The sequence below is a fragment of the Oncorhynchus nerka genome, unplaced genomic scaffold, assembly GCF_034236695.1.
Source record: "Oncorhynchus nerka isolate Pitt River unplaced genomic scaffold, Oner_Uvic_2.0 unplaced_scaffold_2293, whole genome shotgun sequence".
Taxonomy (NCBI): domain Eukaryota; kingdom Metazoa; phylum Chordata; class Actinopteri; order Salmoniformes; family Salmonidae; genus Oncorhynchus; species Oncorhynchus nerka.
Genome location: NW_027039001.1, coordinates 16,619 through 22,927, shown reverse-complemented (window position 1 = coordinate 22,927; position 6,309 = coordinate 16,619). Strand labels below are relative to the sequence as shown.

General features: G+C 49.5%; 1 long non-coding RNA gene across 1 annotated transcript; it reads left to right on the top strand.

The window, feature by feature from the left end:
* The first annotated feature begins 3,685 nt into the window (after nucleotides 1–3,685).
* Nucleotides 3,686–6,067, top strand: LOC135567249 (uncharacterized). Its single transcript, XR_010462308.1, has 2 exons — nucleotides 3,686–5,650; nucleotides 5,719–6,067. It is a non-coding gene; the product is annotated as an uncharacterized LOC135567249 (long non-coding RNA).
* The last annotated feature ends 242 nt before the right edge of the window (nucleotides 6,068–6,309 follow it).

The window sequence follows — 6,309 nt, the reverse complement described above, 5'->3', positions numbered from 1 at the left end:
TCATACAGGTCAGACACACAGCTCTACACCTGTTAGACTAGATAGTACTCATACAGGAGACACACAGCTCTACACCTGTTAGACTAGATAGTACTCATACAGGTCAGAGACACACAGCTCTACACCTGTTAGACTAGATAGTACTCATACAGGAGACACACAGCTCTACACCTGTTAGACTAGATAGCACTCATACAGGAGACACACAGCTCTACACCTGTTAGACTAGATAGTACTCATACAGGAGACACACAGCTCTACACCTGTTAGACTAGATAGTACTCATACAGGTCAGAGACACACAGCTCTACACCTGTTAGACTAGATAGTACTCATACAGGTCAGAGACACACAGCTCTACACCTGTTAGACTAGATAGTACTCATACAGGAGACACACAGCTCTACACCTGTTAGACTAGATAGTACTCATACAGGAGACACACAGCTCTACACCTGTTAGACTAGATAGTACTCATACAGGTCAGAGACACACAGCTCTACACCTGTTAGACTAGATAGTACTCATACAGGAGACACACAGCTCTACACCTGTTAGACTAGATAGTACTCATACAGGAGACACACAGCTCTACACCTGTTAGACTAGATAGTACTCATACAGGTCAGAGACACACAGCTCTACACCTGTTAGACTAGATAGTACTCATACAGGTCAGAGACACAGCTCTACACCTGTTAGACTAGATAGTACTCATACAGCTCTACACCTGTTAGACTAGATAGTACTCATACAGGAGACACACAGCTCTACACCTGTTAGACTAGATAGTACTCATACAGGAGACACACAGCTCTACACCTGTTAGACTAGATAGTCCTCATACAGGTCAGAGACACACAGCTCTACATCTGTTAGACTAGATAGTACTCATACAGGAGACACACAGCTCTACACCTGTTAGACTAGATAGTACTCATACAGGTCAGAGACACACAGCTCTACACCTGTTAGACTAGATAGTACTCATACAGGTCAGAGACACAGCTCTACACCTGTTAGACTAGATAGTACTCATACAGGTCAGAGACACAGCTCTACACCTGTTAGACTAGATAGTACTCATACAGGAGACACACAGCTCTACACCTGTTAGACTAGATAGTTCTCATACAGGAGACACACAGCTCTACACCTGTTAGACTAGATAGTACTCATACAGGAGACACACAGCTCTACACCTGTTAGACTAGATAGTACTCATACAGGAGACACACAGCTCTACACCTGTTAGACTAGATAGTACTCATACAGGTCAGAGACACACAGCTCTACACCTGTTAGACTAGATAGTACTCATACAGGTCAGAGACACACAGCTCTACACCTGTTAGACTAGATAGTACTCATACAGGTCAGAGACACACAGCTCTACACCTGTTAGACTAGATAGTACTCATACAGGTCAGAGACACACAGCTCTACACCTGTTAGACTAGATAGTACTCATACAGGTCAGAGACACACAGCTCTACACCTGTTAGACTAGATAGTACTCATACAGGTCAGAGACACACAGCTCTACACCTGTTAGACTAGATAGTACTCATACAGGAGACACACAGCTCTACACCTGTTAGACTAGATAGTACTCATACAGGTCAGACACACAGCTCTACACCTGTTAGACTAGATAGTACTCATACAGGAGACACACAGCTCTACACCTGTTAGACTAGATAGTACTCATACAGGAGACACACACCTCTACACCTGTTAGACTAGATAGTACTCATACAGGTCAGAGACACACAGCTCTACACCTGTTAGACTAGATAGTACTCATACAGCTCTACACCTGTTAGACTAGATAGTACTCATACAGGTCAGAAACACACAGCTCTACACCTGTTAGACTAGATAGTACTCATACAGGTCAGACACACAGCTCTACACCTGTTAGACTAGATAGTACTCATACAGGAGACACACAGCTCTACACCTGTTAGACTAGATAGTACTCATACAGGTCAGAGACACAGCTCTACACCTGTTAGACTAGATAGTACTCATACAGCTCTACACCTGTTAGACTAGATAGTACTCATACAGGAGACACACAGCTCTACACCTGTTAGACTAGATAGTCCTCATACAGGTCAGAGACACACAGCTCTACACCTGTTAGACTAGATAGTACTCATACAGGAGACACACAGCTCTACACCTGTTAGACTAGATAGTACTCATACAGGTCAGAGACACACAGCTCTACACCTGTTAGACTAGATAGTACTCATACAGCTCTACACCTGTTAGACTAGATAGTTCTCATACAGGAGACACACAGCTCTACACCTGTTAGACTAGATAGTACTCATACAGGAGACACACAGCTCAGACGTGTTCTCTTCTCTTCTCTCCTCGTCCAGGTCCCTCGCTCCAAGTGGGAGAAGGAGGACTATGAATCAGAGGAAGAGGAAGGAGGAGGGGTCAGGGTTCAACTCCGCCCCTTGCTCACCCCCCCCCTCCCTTTCCCCACCTGGACCCCACATCACCGTGACGACGGAGACGGAGGCAGGGCGAAGGAAAGAGAGGGACTGTACCTTTCCCAAGCCAGAGAGAACTATGTCCCCCTCTAGTGGCAGAGACAGAGAAGACGGCCTGCAGGATGGAAAACACTCCGCAGACCCCATCCCTCCTGAGAAAGACGGAGAGACGGAGAGAGAGAGAGATCAGTTAAAGGAAAAGGAGAGGGATAAAGAACGGGACAGAGAGCGGGGGAAAGAGAGAGAAAGAGAGAGGGAACACAGCCGTGCTTCTGACAAAGATATGGACAGACCGAGAAAGATTCCCTCTTCCTCTCAGCGGCCGGAGAGGAGAGAGAGAGAAGGAGAGAGGACTGGGGAGAGAGGGAGCGACCACAGCAGTGAGAAGAGCTCTCAGCGGCCGGAGAAGAGAGAGAGAGAAGGAGAGAGGACTGGGGAGAGAGGGAGCGACCACAGCAGTGAGAAGAGCTCCTCTCAAAAGAGAAGAGAGAGAGGAGGAGAGAGGACTGGGGACAGAGGGATCGACCACATCAGTGAGAAGAGCTCCTCTCAGCGGCCGGAGCGAGAGAGGAGAGAGAGGACTGGGGAGAGAGGGATCGACCACATCAGTGAGAAGAGCTCCTCTCAGCGGCCTGAGAGGAGAGAGAGAGAAGGAGAGAGGACTGGGGAGAGAGGGATCGACCACAGCAGTGAGAAGAGCTCTCAGCGGCCGGAGAGGAGAGAGAGAGAAGGAGAGAGGACTGGGGAGAGAGGGATCGACCACATCAGTGAGAAGAGCTCCTCTCAGCAGCCGGAGCGAGAGAGGAGAGAGAGGACTGGGGAGAGAGGGATCGACCACATCAGTGAGAAGAGCTCCTCTCAGCGGCCTGAGCGAGAGAGGGAGAGAGGACTGGGGAGAGAGGGATCGACCACATCAGTGAGAAGAGCTCCTCTCAGCGGCCGGAGAGGAGAGAGAGAGAAGGAGAGAGGACTGGGGAGAGAGGGAGCGACCACAGCAGCGAAAAGAGCTCCTCTTCCTCCTCACACTCTTACTCACGAGATCGTAAACCTTTTTCTTCTTCCAGGGACCACAAAGCGACCTCTGACCCCAGAGCCAGGGAGCACAGAGACCACAAACATAAAGACCACAACGACCAGAACTCCTCCACCAACTCTGACCGTAGACCACTAGACGACCAGGAGACCAGAGAACACAGAGACCGCCTCGACCCCAAACACAAAGACCACCGAGAGCTAGGCAGTGCCTCTCCCGTCTCCAAGAGAGCCCCACACCCATCGGACCCCTCGTCCTCCAGCACCCAGAGATCTCAGGGAAGCTCTGAGCCCACCGGACCTAGCGAAAGCAGCCCTGGCAGGGACACGGCGCAGGACAGATACCCCTCTCCTCAGGTCTCCATCTCCGTGGAGAACCAGTCCGGGAGAGGGAAGGCTGAGGGAGAAGAGCCCAGAGTAGAGCGCTCCTCAGCGGGGAGACAGAGCCAGCAGGCCAGCCTAGGAAACCTAGAGAAGGAGATGAGTGGTGGAAAGCCCCACCAACACCCAGCCTCACTCATACAGCCCCCCCAACACCCAGCCTCACTCATACAGCCCCCCAGGACTGACAACAGGGCTGGGGTGCCCCGAGCTGTCAGAGAGAGAGAGAGAAAGAAAGAGAGAGAGTGGCAGATGCAACAGATGAGGGAGAAGATGGAGAAGGAGAGAGAGAGAGGGGTGGATAGGGAGAAGGAGAGCGATAGGGAGAAGGAGAGAGAGAGAGGGGTGGATAGGGAGAAGGAGAGAGAGAGAGGGGTGGATAGGGAGAAGGAGAGAGAGAGAGGGGTGGATAGGGAGAAGGAGAGAGAGAGAGGGGTCGATAGGGAGAAGGAGAGAGAGAGAGGGGTGGATAGGGCAAAGGAGAGAGGGAGGGAGAACCCTAAAGTCAGACCTCCTCCCTCGGTCCCTTCCTCCAGACCCCCTCCCTCGGTCCCTTCTTCCAGATCTCCTCCCTCGGTCCCTTCTTCCAGACCTCCTCCCTCGGTCCCTTCTTCCAGATCTCCTCCCTTGGTCCCTTCTTCCAGATCTCCTCCCTCGGTCCCTTCCTCCAGACCCCTCCCTCGGTCCCTTCTTCCAGATCCCCTCCTGACCTGGTCAGAGAGACAGATGAGGCCTTCGAACCTGACTACAGCGAGGGAGAGATCTCAGAGGGGGAGGAGGAGGGAGAGAGAGCGGTGGAGGGAGAGAGAGCGCTGGAGGGAGAGAGAGCGCTGGAGGGAGAGAGAGCGCTGGAGGGAGAGAGAGCGCTGGAGGGAGAGAGAGCGCTGGAGGGAGAGAGAGCGCTGGAGGGAGAGAGAGCGCTGGAGGGAGAGAGAGCGCTGGAGGGAGAGAGAGCGCTGGAGGGAGAGAGAGCGCTGGAGGGAGAGGGCAGCGGCAGAAGTCGTAGCAGCAGCGCCAGCTCTGTCGGTAGCCTGGGCAACAAGAAAGACAAGAAGAAGAAAGATAGAAAAGAGAAGAAGAAACAGAAGAAGAAGAAGAAGAAGAAGAAGGATAGAAAGCAGAAGAGACAGGGGAGCCTGGACGCTGAGGAGGGAGAGATCACGGGACTGAAACACAAACACAAGAAGAAGAACAAGGAGAAAGAGGACAATGAGAGAGAAGAAGAAGAGGAGGAGGAGGAGAGAAGAGGAGAAGACCAAATGGCTAGCGTAGCTTTATGAGACGTTTTCGTTGTGAAGCGTTTTTCGACATGTTTCAGCCCAAGGCTCGTGGCCCCTAAACCCTTATTCCCTAACTAGTGCACGACTTAAGGACAAGCCTAGTGTACTAAGAAGGGAATTCGGGTGCCATTTTGTCGGAGGAAAAAGAGACTTGGTTTTTCTTCCCTCCTGTCAATGAACTGTAAGGTCCTCAGAGAGGATATATCACACAGCCTGTATTCCAAACACCTATTCCCTATATAGGGCCCTACTATAGACCAGATCCCTATTCCCTATATAGGGCCCTACTATAGACCAGAGCCCTATTCCCTATATAGGGCCCTATGTAGGGAACGTGGGTGTTGTTTGTGACTGGACAGCCCTGTAGTGTAGATCGTAAAGAGGACTTAAACCGCTCTGCTTTTGCCAAAGCTGTTCACTCTAGTTCAACACTTTATCTAAAGGGGAGTTCAACACTTTATCTAAAGGAGGGTTTTGTTTTCTCACTCTAGTTCAACACTTTATCTAAAGGGGAGGGTTTTTGTTTTCTCACTCTAGTTCAACACTTTATCTAAAGGGGAGGGTTTTGTTTTCTCACTCTAGTTCAACACTTTATCTAAAGGGGAGGTTTTTGTTTTTGTGGGGTTTTTTTGCTGAGGATTTGAAATAATTTAATGAATTTAAAGGCTGATGTATAATACAATACATTATTTTATTTTTTTTGGGGGGGGACTCTTGCTAAAACAGAGGCTGTTTGCTTTTGGACGAGTCGCTTTACTTGAATTTAAAGGCTGATGTATAATAAAATACATTAAATGATGCTTCAAACTATTTTTTGTTGTTGTGTGTTTACAAAAATAAATAAAAAGAATTGCTAAACCTTGATTTGTCCCTCCTGTCCCCCCGTCCACCCACCCCACCCCCACCCCCAGGTCTTTATGGAAGAGTTTCTACGACCTGGGATGGATCCCAAATAGCAACTAGTTCCCGATGTAGTGGACTATATACAGAATAGTGAACCGTTATGGACACACACACACACACACACTATATACCATCTGATTAGATATGTATTCTAGAGTGAAAATACCATCTGATTAGATATCTATTTCTGGAGTGAAAATACC